General features: G+C 40.5%; 1 protein-coding gene across 5 annotated transcripts in view; it reads right to left on the bottom strand.

The window, feature by feature from the left end:
• The window catches only part of esrrga (estrogen-related receptor gamma a), a 140,921-nt gene that overhangs the window by 92,167 nt on the left and 36,021 nt on the right, over positions 1-12,733 (bottom strand). For 3 of the 5 annotated variants that reach the window (XM_034116887.1, XM_034116892.1, XM_034116888.1), the window contains exon 2: positions 12,655-12,732. The gene's annotated coding sequence lies outside the window, so the exon portion shown is untranslated. Of the gene's footprint in view, positions 1-12,292; positions 12,375-12,654; position 12,733 lie in introns of those variants that run through there. The other 2 variants (XM_034116890.1, XM_034116889.1) reach the window with 2 other exon arrangements.

The raw sequence follows: 12,733 nt of genomic DNA, 5'->3' as shown, positions 1-12,733 counted from the left end.
GTGTGTGTGTGTGTGTGCGCATCATGTGTGTGTGTGTTTGTGTTTGTGTGTTTGTGCCCCAGAACTCCCAAACAAACCAGGGGGTCAGGCCTCTGGTTACCCCTGGGTATCTGACCTCAAGACCTCATGGCCCCGTAGAAATCTACTGGGCCATGCATTGTGGGTTTGTGTAAGTACGTGTGTGTTTGTGTGTGTATGTGTGTTAAAAGAGAGAGAGAAAAAGAGAAGAGAGAGAGCAATGTTTTTACAGTTTTTTTTTACTTTTAAGTTCTCAAATCTACCTTAATAATCTTCATCCTTAAAAGGTATTCTGGGGTTTATAAGATATGCACTGCCTATAGCAGCACATATTTAGCATTCATTAATATATAACATTCAATTCTGAAATTAAAACTAAAGTCCTCCCCAGTTTTTCTGATGTTTCCTTAAATGCTTCATCCTGGTTGTTTGCTCTTTTCCATACCTTCCTCTTGACCTCATCTTTATTGACTGATATCTTTATTCAGATATTTACAAGAAAACTTTCCCTCAAATTATTAGTGGGTTGATTGTAAATAAAAAAAGGAAAACAAATACAAATGCTGTTTTATTGGTAACCACATGTATCGCAATGTGTCCTCGTTCCATTCATAAATGATAGCACACTGTAGTGCATGCTTTTCCTTCCATTGTTATATATTTGTATTTTCTCATTCCCTCTCTTGCATGCTTTTCTTGTGAAGGTCACAGAAAAAGAAATTGCAGTAAGGGTTGTTGCTTGTATCTTTAAGCAGCTGGCAGAGGAGACTAAACAGCACTTTAACCACGTGTAGATAGTGTGTAGAGCTTAATGTGTTGAATGTCCGTGCATATCAGCTGGCAGGTATTGTGCTTTACTCCGCTCTACACAGTCAACACTGCCTTTAACCCCTAGATGACATTGAGCACAACTACACACACTCTTTTATACGCTACATACAAGAGGAAATCTTAAGTTCAGAGCTCCTTCTTCAATACGGAGGAAAACAAGAGAGAAAAAGGGAAGTAGATTGTATGACTATCACTATATCAACATGTCAAGGGTAGACCTTGAATCTCTGTCAAACAGGGTCAGTGACCTGACAAGACCTTAAAAAGAAATATAGAAACCAGAACAACATACTGTATGTTCAATCTCTCTTTTTCAAACCACAGAAAAAAACTTCATTCTCAATACCACTTTATTTTTACTGTGATTTATTTTTCCATTGAAACATTATTTTTATTTTATTGTTTTATTTAGTGTAGTAAATTCCAGAGTATTCACCTCAACAGCCTCAATAAAGTCAACAAAGCACAGGTTCAGGAAAAAGCAAACATCCTGGGACCTTCAGGGGAATAACCAGGCTTTTGATTCTGGGGACTTGACCTTGGTCATCAAATCAACATCTAAAAACGGTCGCCCTGCTGCAAAATGTTACTGTGAGGTTAAACTACACATGCAGCGTTATTGTTCGGCTGTTTTTCTGGCACTCGGCTGTATGAATCCATACACCTTTTAAAATGTGGAATGTTTTTTTTTTCTTTCTTTTTCCTAACCAAAAGTACGTTTGAAACGTAGGTGATATTAATAAGCAGCTTGAACATACATTTGTCAAGGTTTTAGGAAGAGGTAACAAACAATCAAATCTTGACTTGTTTCCGTCTTCTGTCTCTCTGGACATGTCCTGCTCATGACTTCCCTAACTTACATGCGCCCTCCCTTCTTTCAGCCTTCTCCCTCTCCTCCTTTGCTTGTGTTCTCACTCGTGCCCTAGCTTAGCCGGATTGCCTCTCTCCTCCTCCATCACTTCCAAACTAATTCACTCCCACCCTCTCTCTCTCTCTAATGTCCCCCCTGTCTCTCCCATGTTCCCTGTTCCCTCTCTGCCTCACACACACAAACACACACTACTCTCTCCCTCTCTTGTCTCTCCAAACTCGCTCAAGCACAACTAAGCCGGGGGTTTGAGTCCCAATGAGAGCGGTTAGGGCAATCAGTGCTTTTCACACCCTCTGATGTTCTTAAAAGGTGGAGGGATCAGACGCCCCTGCTGTACTGTCGCACTTCACACACACACACATACACACACACACACACACACACACATACACACACACACACACATACACACACACACAAACTCACAGAACCCAAATCGTATGCTCACACACACAAATGATTGCACACATATGCACATACTTCCAACATGGTCAGACACACTCAAAAATCCACACTCACTTGAACAAACACACAGTCATTTACTGGGGCATCCCCTGTTGCGCTACGACTACCATACTGACAGAAAAGACACACATTGTAGCTACACACCAGTCCATAAGGAGGACAACATTTGCAACAGGATTTAGTCAACTGTTGGGAGAACTATGTCAAGGTTTGGTTTTGTACTACCTTCATTTAAAGACAACAAACAAGACTGCAAAAAACCTTCTCTTTACTCATGTTCATTTTCTAAGCAGCCAGCTTAGAAAATGATTGCAGCCAACACAATCAAATAAAGGAGGATGAGGTTCAATATATGTTTAAAATCAAGTCTCCTTTTGTTTTACTTATGGTACAAAATTGTTTGTTGTTTTAACTTTGTTAATAAACTCTGCTGTTGCCTTAACTTCCACACCACCTGTATATAAAATAACAACTCATGACACTTTCATAGAACCATTCAATCAATTGACTGTGAAATATAAAATCGTAAAAGGTTTGTTTTTTTGTAGAAATGAATAAATTGCCAAAGTTTAACTGTAAAAAGTGTACATTGTACAGTGGGAATTAAAGGTCTTGAAGGATTTAGGTGTCACTTCAAAGTGTGGTTGGCTTTACAAAGAACGACAGAGCTCAAACTTCAACATTAAACTTAACTCAAAACCTGCTAAGAAATACAGTACTTAGTCAAGTAATGCAACATTAACTACTTACACAATTCTTAAAATTGTAAAGTTGTGCTTAACATATGCACATACAGTACAAGGAAACTGGCATGTGTGTGCCACCAGCAAGGTTTCAAGTGAAATGCTCAGAAATAGCCCTTGCTGGTGTACCATCAGTGGGATCAGGTGTGCATGATGGTGTGATATAGAATGCAGTTAGGAAACTGAATGTACAGCTCCACGCTCACCGTAATGCGGCAAAGAGCAGTGACGCTATCAATTTACACCGTAACGGACAACACAGTCACTTTGCACCAAAGTGAAAGACACCAATACACACACTCTCACACACACATACAGAGCACAGGCACAAAGTTCAGGGGGATTAATTCACTGCGTCATGTCATCAATCCTACCTTACCCCCTACTGTCAGAAAGGAAGGAAAATTTGCAAAACAGGAAAAATGGAAGTACAGTGCCCTTAATGCTGTGCTATTATCTCCATCTTTTCTCCACCTCTGTTGCTTTCCCTCTCTTTTCTGCTTAGATTTTTACTCAATTTCCTCCTCTTTTTCCTCTCTTCTACTTTCATATCCTCTCTTAATCAATCTATCCTCTCCTGCAGCCTCAGCCAGGCCGCCTTGATGAGCAGAGGCTCTTAGTCACATTGAGGTCAGTCACACACACACACAAACACAAACACACACAGGCACACACACACACCAGCATATACAGGGAAGGGGTCATCCTGGCAGGGTTACGCTGCACAAAGTCAGCCTCCCATAATGTGGCTGCTGTCGCCTGCATCACACCCTCATGATCCAATTAGGAGCCCCGATTCCTCCAATCAGCTGCTGTGGCAACCAACGGGTAGACGGGCAAGCAGAGGCAGGCGGGCAGCGCCAATCTCGTAAGTGCTTTTAAGGGATTAGAAGGTGGGTGGAAAGTAGGGGAGGGAGGGGACCACCTCTCTTTCTCTCCATCCTTGGGTCTCTCGGTTTTGTCGCTGAAACCAGAGCACTACAATACCTCTCAATTAGCCCAACAAATGCTTGCTGCTCTTCCGAATACAAGTCAAAGAAGTGCGGGAGGAATGATGAAGAGAAATTGGGAACTTTGTCACACAGAAGCTGGAACAAGTTCAAATAAAGCGAAAGGAAAGAGGAAGCAGAGGGAGAAACAATGGAATTTAAGTGAAGGCTATAAAGTACATGGATGGTGAACAACCAAAGATAAAAAAGAAAGAAGGGGATAGAGGAAGGATTAAGTATTTCAGACTCAAGAAAAGAATAGTATCTTTTGGCCTTTTATGATCTCTTAACGGTAAAGGTCATACGCCTGTTATGGTTGGTCAGTATGGTGAATTTCTATCTGCATAGTGCTAAGAATACAATGTGTGGGTATTTAGCTTCATGCCGTGCGCACATGGTAATGAGTGCATGTGCATGCCGTTGCAGATTCACTTGTGTAATCCATTAGCTTTTGAGAGAAAGACAGAGAGAGAAAGAGAGGGAGAGATCTTGATAAGGTTCACACACCTGGCTGTAGTAAGAACCCGTTATCCGAACAGCTAAAGGGCAGAGAACACTGGAAACAGCTAACACTGTAAATAACAGATATATTATCTACAGTATATCTGCTTTTTGCTAATAACACACTAATTAGACGCAGAGACAAACATCACACACATGCATCTTAAAGAATGCACATACTGTATGATCAGACGTTTACTCATTGATAGGCAGAAAATAATTAACATGAATTCACAATATAACTTTAGTTTGGTCTCATGTATTTGATATCTTTGCAATTCAAAAAAGAAAATTGCAATTCAAAAAAAATTGCAATTTGCAAACTTTTATTAAAGATTGATATATTTTAGGTAGGTAAGCGTTTAGGTAGATATGTGCCAAAGATCACAAGAGTGTGTTTGAGGTAAATGTGTGTGTTATAATATCTTAAATCAAACCTTCATATCTAAAATGCTGATAAAGGAAAAATACCACCTACTTTAAGCCAATCAGAAACACTCCCAAACAAACAGGTAGGATAATGTCTGAACAATGAAGTACTGATAATTGACATCAAAGCTGAGAATATTATCAGTGTTTTAAATGTAATGTTTGGCCTCTGTTAAGATTTGTAGATAGCCAAATACAACTACACTGGCAGCCCATAAACCCTTAGACGGTGGCCTGTAGTTGATTTAGTTTATCAAGTCCAACTTTATAACAAAGGGGGGTAATCTGTCCAATCACAGCAAAGATTCAACCAAAATGTCAAGTAGGTGTCATATATGGCCTTTCCAAATTCAGTCTAACCAGCACTGCTTCTGCTTTGGCTGGCTTTGGTTTCAGAATAACTGCTTTAAAGTAGTCTATATACACTTCTTTCATGATTGTTATTAATTGGGGTTTCATATCAAACATGTATGAGCTAGAGAGGAAACTTGATGGGATTAATGATTGTAGTGTAAACGACCTAATAACCTGCCTGTTGATACAGTATACTTGATTTGTGCTAGGCAGGGCTGTTACACTTGTCTTTGAGGATGCAACCATTTCACTAAAATGCTGAAAGGCCAATTCAAATGAATCTTGATCCTGGGTGCATTTTGAGTCAGTGAAGGTCAATCTACAGCAGGGTTTACCACATATGAACCCTGTTACATATATCCTCTACCTGGCATACATGTGGAATGAATTAATAACTTAAACAACCTGCATCATACTGTATCAGCACCGACTGCCTGATAACCAACTTGTATTTATTTAGTTTTTAAGGTCAACATTGCTGTGTCGGCGTGTGTGTGTGTATATGTGTGAGTGTGTGTGCTTACCCACCACTGTGCAGGTTTTTATCTTTCTCTTAAGCATTTCGCTTGAGGCGCCAGGACCTCAATTAAAGAGAACTGCTTGTAGCAGTCATGAGCTTGAAACACACACACACACACACACACACACACATACACACACACACATACACAGTACCTCTAAAGTATGAATATTTCACAATATCTAAGTCCTTCTACCTTGGAATGACCTGATTGTCCCACAGTGTGTGTGTGTCACTTCATTTCCATAGAGGTATGTGGAAGTGCATTCAATCTACTGCTCGAGCAAAGACATGGACACTAATACAGACACAAAGGACTTGGTCCAATGACACAGAATATTCAAAAGAGTAATGCCCTTTTTGTTGGTGTTCCTTCTCTGCGGCTAAGTGATATAGCTTTTTGTCCTATATTCACAACAATATGGGATAAAATACTAACCATGAAATTAATCACAACACATTTCCTTCTCAGAAAAATAATGCTTGTTAGAAGAAATGCATTGCAGTAATTAATATTAACTGAATTGCTTTATGTTATAAAACAAAAGGGCACTGTTTTTTTAAGCACCAACAGTAATGTTGCTTTCACCTCAACTCTATGATCAGCTTCAGAGAGTCGTGTTTCTCTGCATCTGGCATGTTTCTTCGGTTCTCCAAAAGCAGCTTAATCCTAAGTGTTTATGCTATGGTCACCTACTTGAAAAGCTATAGTGAGTTTGTACACCCACACTTTTTCTCACTTTCCGTCTCTCTCTCCATTATCATTCAAGACCCCAGTTAAAAGTGTGCATTAAACACATGCAGCAGCCTCACTCTTAGTTCTCAGACCCACAACAATTACCAGCATTTTAAAACACATTACCCTTAGAGAGGTGAGCGGCAGAACAGGTTAAGAGCCAGGCAAACAGTAAAGGAACATTCAGGCAAAGGCACACATTGTATAAGCTATAGAGCGTCTGTTTATAGATCACATAATGTTCCTCAACCTTTAGGGATGTGTGTCATTTCCTGTTTCACTAAGAAGCAGGTACATCTTAGGGTGACCGAAAAATGTTATTCAACTGTATTTATCCTTTAAAAAAAAGCCCTGAACAACAATGAAATCCATTATCCCCACTTGGGATGACAGGCAGGAGAGAAGGATGAGGTGAACCCAGAACGAAAAAAAAAGTCCCTCACAGCATGTAGCTTGCTAATTTGAAAAAGAATAATGAAGGATGATAGATGAAGAGTGAGGATGACTGGAAAAAGAGACATTTCTCCCCTCATTCTCACAATACTCTGAACCCTCTTCTTCGCCTGTGTCCTCTCCCTCTCGCTCTCTTTACCCTCTGCTTGCCAAACACCTCTCTCTTGTGTTCACATGAAAGACAATTAGACCCAGCGACATCAAACCCTGCAATGACAGTTGGTGTCCACCACACACACACACACACACACACCCACACACACACACACACCCACACACACACACACCACACACACACCACCACACACACACACACACACACACAGGCCCAATCCACCTCTCCTCTGCCAGACAGCTCACTGTTTACTCCACAGTTTAGCAGACTTTCATTGTGAAGTGTACGCAGTGATTGATGCACCTCTAGTCATTAATTGTATTGATACCTCACAAATAAGGAAAGTCCTCATTGATTGTATGAGAATAGTGAGTGAGAGGCAGGGGGGGGAAGTATGTTTAAATAAATGATCTTTCTGTCTGCTTACAATCATCAGTATTTCCATTTACAATTGTAATAAAAACACCACTCATGATTGGTCAATATCAATGTTTGATACTGCTAGGATTTTCATATTTTCTTTATGAAAATTGAATACTAAACCTTACTGTACTGCGGGAGCATAAGCTCTTGACTGCTGTCCCCAAGTTCCCTAGTCTCCAGCCAAGGACCCTTTTGGCATCTTCTCTCACATACTGTATGTCTCAAGAAATAACAAAGACGTACAAAAGTATATATTAATGCAATACATTATAAAGAAAGTGAATGAATGGATGAATGAATGACTGAGGAGCTCACCTCTTACTGGAGTAATCAGTCTATTGATTAAGTCAGCTTTTCTCATGGAATTGACCATTTCTTATAGATTATCAATACTTGGGCCACTTAGGCCATTTAGGGGTGACTGGGCAGGAGGAGCACTGTTGCTACTAATGAGCAGGGAATTGAGTCACATTTAGAGGAAAGTACCTCTGTGTGTAAGTCTGTGTGCATTTCAAGTGCTGCATTCAATGTTTTTAGTAGATAAAAAGTGATCACGTATTGATTTGAGGTAATTATTGTCTTGTTCTGACATTAACAGTGAAATAAAAGTATATGTGTATGTCTTTGCGATTATCATGCTAGGGCAGATATGATAATTAATTAAATCTTAGACTCAAAATGACAGGGAGAATTACAGAGGTTAACACACACACCACCACCACCCCCCCCCACACACACACAAACGCACAGCTGAGTGGTGGGAAGGAAAGGGAAACCCGAGCTGGACCAGGAGTGGGATAACAGCAGTCCAGGAATAGTGGCAATCGATGGATGGATAGATGGGTAGATGGATGGATAGAGGGAGGGGGGTGTGGTGGTGAGGGGGGAGAGATGAGTGGTCTCCTGGGTGGAGTGGTGATAGTCTTGCTGAGTGTCTGTGAGACCAAATCCTTTCCAAACTGAGGGGAGAAAGGTAGGAGGAGAGGAAGAATAGAAAAGAAAGGGGAGGTAAAGAAACAGGAGGGGGGGAAAGAGGCGAGGAGAGGAGAGGCGAGGCGAGAAGAGGAAACTTAACAGTGCCATGGCAATGAAGAGAGGAACACATTGAAAAGAAGTGTAGAGGAAGCATGGGAGGAAATAAGAGGAAACACAATTGTTTGAAGCTGTGCTAGGAGTTGAAATAATACATATTTACAGTATTTCATCATTGCCCTCTAAATGAATCTAATTGGTCTAAAATATTATTAAAGATTTGGTTTAAATTATTGCATTACGATTACTTTTTAAAAAATTGTCCAATGATATTAAGTGTGTTAAACTTCTTAACAAGATAAGCTGTGGTGCATTACTTAGCAAATACTGCATATTTAATGAATAAGGACTAGTTTAAACCATCACCAGTCAGTATGAAATAAAATGTGATTTACCTTACACATCGTATTCTTGTTTTGCGGGAAATTAATCAGCAGCACTGTCGCTTACAGTAACACCTCTGCCAACTAGTAAACCTATTTATTGATAAACATAGTTTGAGCAGATATGTTAAAATTCAACTGCAATAAAGCCTCTCAAAACAATGTATGACAATTATAAAGTAAAGCACGCACACGTTCATAAATAGCACACACACACACACACACACACACACACACACACACACACACACACACACACACACACACACACACACACACACACACACACACACACACACACACACACACACACACACACACACACACACACACACACACACACACACACCTAAAATAGCTGTAAAAATAGGTATTGATGAGAAGCATAGTCAATGACCATCAGAGGAAAACAGAGACCACCATTAGCCAGCCAGTCAATCGCTATAGCATTCTGGGTAATTCTAGCACACACATACATCCAGACTCAGAGATACACACATCGACAGCAAGATGACACCTCTCAGGGGAAACTTAACCACACACACACACTAACACACAGAAATGAGTGCAGGAATGCATGTGTTAAGCTTTGCCATTGCTTATATTATTTGAGTCTGTCCCGTTCAGCTTTGTATTCCTTTTTTTCTCTTCATGCTTACCATATCTGATTTATTATACCTCTTGTTTTTTACCCTTTTTTCTATCTCGGGGGTAAAGTGGTGGTTGCTTGTTCCTAGGGGGTCTTAACCAACTCTCAATAGTGCAGTGCTGTAGTGTGTGTGTGTGTGTGTGTGTGTGTGTGTGTGTGTGTGTGTGTGTGTGTGTGTGTGTGTGTGTGTGTGTGTGTGTGTGTGTGTGTGTGTGTGTGTGTGTGTGTGTGTGCGTGCGTGTGTTCACGATTGGTGGGGGTGATTGTACATTAGTCATCCAGCTAATCAATGGGAAAAACCACTGAGCCTGGGCCCCTGCTTATGTTACCATCAGTTCTATTCATAGGGAAAACACATATCCACAGGCACCCCCTCCCCCCCAAACACATGAAGACACACACTGTTCATGCAGAGAGTTTGATTCAGGCCATTAAATCCAAACTCAACTTTAGGAAATAATTTGGAAAAACGATGACAGCAACATGTATAGAGAACGAGCTCAATGTCAGCTGGTACGCTAAACTCTCAGTTTGAACTGATTTGTACCATTCAACACAATGTGACAGACAAGTGGATAAAAGCATCTGTACAATTCAATGACCAGAAGCAAAACATGCACCAAAAGACAAGGAACACATGTATTACTGACTCAAATACAGTTCTCAAACACATCAGATGTGTATCATATTTTGGCAGACACCTGTGGACTGACAGAAGATTTTTGACCTGAGAACTTCACTCTTTTTTTTTGTACCAATTGTCTACAAACAGTGTCAGCCTTAGACTGCTAATTACATTGTTCATCTGAAGCTATGCTCTTATACTGTCAGGCTGCACGGAGCGCTTTCAGATGTTGACAAAACAGGCACTCTGCTGGCCGAAAGGTTTAAGAATTACACCATGTAGTCGCAATTTGCATGTCAACCCCTTTTCTCTATTTCACTTCTCCGTTACTGAACTGTCAAACAAAGCAAAAATGTTAAATGTTATTAATAAAACATTTTAATAAATGAAAAACAAAAAATGTTTTGCCATTGTAATTTGAAAATAGGGCTATATCTAAATCCAATTAATTATTACAATGTAACTTTTTCTCTTCGACTCCCTTTACTGTCTCACCCTCCCCTCTCTCCCCCTTATCTGTCTTTCCTAGTGGGAGTGAGACAGATTAACGTCAGCGTTGGTTTTACTTATCATACTGTAGCCAGCACAACCCTGCAAGGGATAGAGTGGGAGCAAACGGCATCACCACTCAACACAGGGCACACACACACACACACACACACACACACACACACACACACACACACACACACACACACACACACACACACACACACACACACACACACACACACACACACACACACACACACACACACACACACACACACACACACACACACACACACACACACACACACACACACACACACACACACACACACACACACACACACACACACACACCAATACTGTACATAGGCACATGAAGTTGTACATTACTGATGTTCTGCGTGTTTAAATGGTGGTTGTTGATACTGAGAGGTTCTTGAGGTCCCTGAATATTCAAAAGGATCATTTGTTTATGTTTTTCTATGTTATATGTTCTGCTTTAGCCACGGTAATAAGCAATTCTAATAAAAGGAATTGAAAGTCTCAAGAAGTTCTGTGGGCGGCTCAATTGAAGAGCTTACTTGCCTCATAAGCAAAAGGTTTTATTGTAATCCAAGTTAAGAGAACATTTCTGATACTTCAAAATAGTTCCAAAATCAACGGCAGATCTTAATCTGTTGTGTTGCATTAATTTTGCGCTGGCTAAATATTGTTTTGGTTATTTGCGGTCAGCTCGGAGCCAGCTCCATATTCGGGAAAGAAGCCAATGGATTTTGTGCATACTTTAAAAATGTTGTATGTATATTTCTATGTTCATATATATTCAAGTCTTTTTATGCATGTTTGCATGAGTGAATAAATGATGTGCAGTCGATGGGTTGGCAAACAAACCCCCTGTGTACGGGTGTATGCAAAGTTATGTGCACCTATCTTTGTGTGTTACTCAGAGGTCCCCCCGCCCTCTGAAACACAAACACAAACATTCACACACACAAACAGTTAGAGCTTAATGAAGCAGAACTCAGCCTGGTGCCCATTAGCCTGATAATTAATAATTTCTCCCTGCCTCCTAACACACTTATCAACTTGCAGAGGAGGTTGTGTGTGCATGTGTGTGAGCGCATGTAGGGCATGTGTGTCTGGTTGTGCCTGCCAGGGCTTATGCACGTTGGCAGATAAGAGATGTGGTCGGTAATGACATACATGTATGTGCTCATGTTTGCATAGATGATAGTTTGTATGTCACCACCGTTATTTGAAAACATCAAACGCCAATTAAAAAAATCACACTGCTGGTTGTTTTTACTTAGACTTAGATGTTGTTTGTGGTGCTGTTGTCCACCACATTTATATCAACGTGTGTAGGCTACATACCAGTAACAACTCTCTGTATAATGCAATAGAACACAACCCAACTAACACCACTTTCCAAAATACCCATGCAGTTGAATCAACAAATGTTTTAAAACAATTACAAATACAACTTATATTAAAACGTCATGCATATTCAGGACTGTTTTATTAGATAGATCTTTGATCAGCTCCAATAACCTGATCAGGCTGAATCAGTTTTATTTTCTCAAAATGTCTTTCTGAAGTGAAATGGATTAGAGTTTGCACCAACATAAGAAATTCAGCTTTTTAATTGAGCGCCTGTCCAAACCTGCTGCAATGGTTCAGCCTCAGGTCAGTTTGAAGAGGAGGCGTGTGGCGCAGTGGATAGAGCCTTGGTATGGGGATCAGATGGTCACAGGTTCAAACCCCACTGCAGTCAGCATGTCGTTGTGTCCCTGGGCGAGACACTTCACCCCAAATTGCTCCTGTGGGGATTGCCCACAGTATTGAGTATGTAAGTCGCTTTGGATAAAAGCGTCTAACAAGTGACATGTAATGAAGAGAAGCTATGCAGATTCATGAAGGGGTTTGTTTTTGGGGCCCATTATGATCTAGTATTGGACATCACTGAGTGTATATGAGCAGTTCAAACTTTCAGAAAGGAAGAGTCAAGATTTAAATATAATGTACCTTGATGTTATGGGAAGGGATCCATTCGGTGTCCTCTTCTTCCTTCTTCTCTGTGTCACCTGTTCCAACTGCTGTGATC

This window comes from Trematomus bernacchii, unplaced genomic scaffold, assembly GCF_902827165.1.
Source record: "Trematomus bernacchii unplaced genomic scaffold, fTreBer1.1, whole genome shotgun sequence".
NCBI classification, from domain to species: domain Eukaryota; kingdom Metazoa; phylum Chordata; class Actinopteri; order Perciformes; family Nototheniidae; genus Trematomus; species Trematomus bernacchii.
This window is presented reverse-complemented; position numbering and strand designations above follow the sequence as displayed.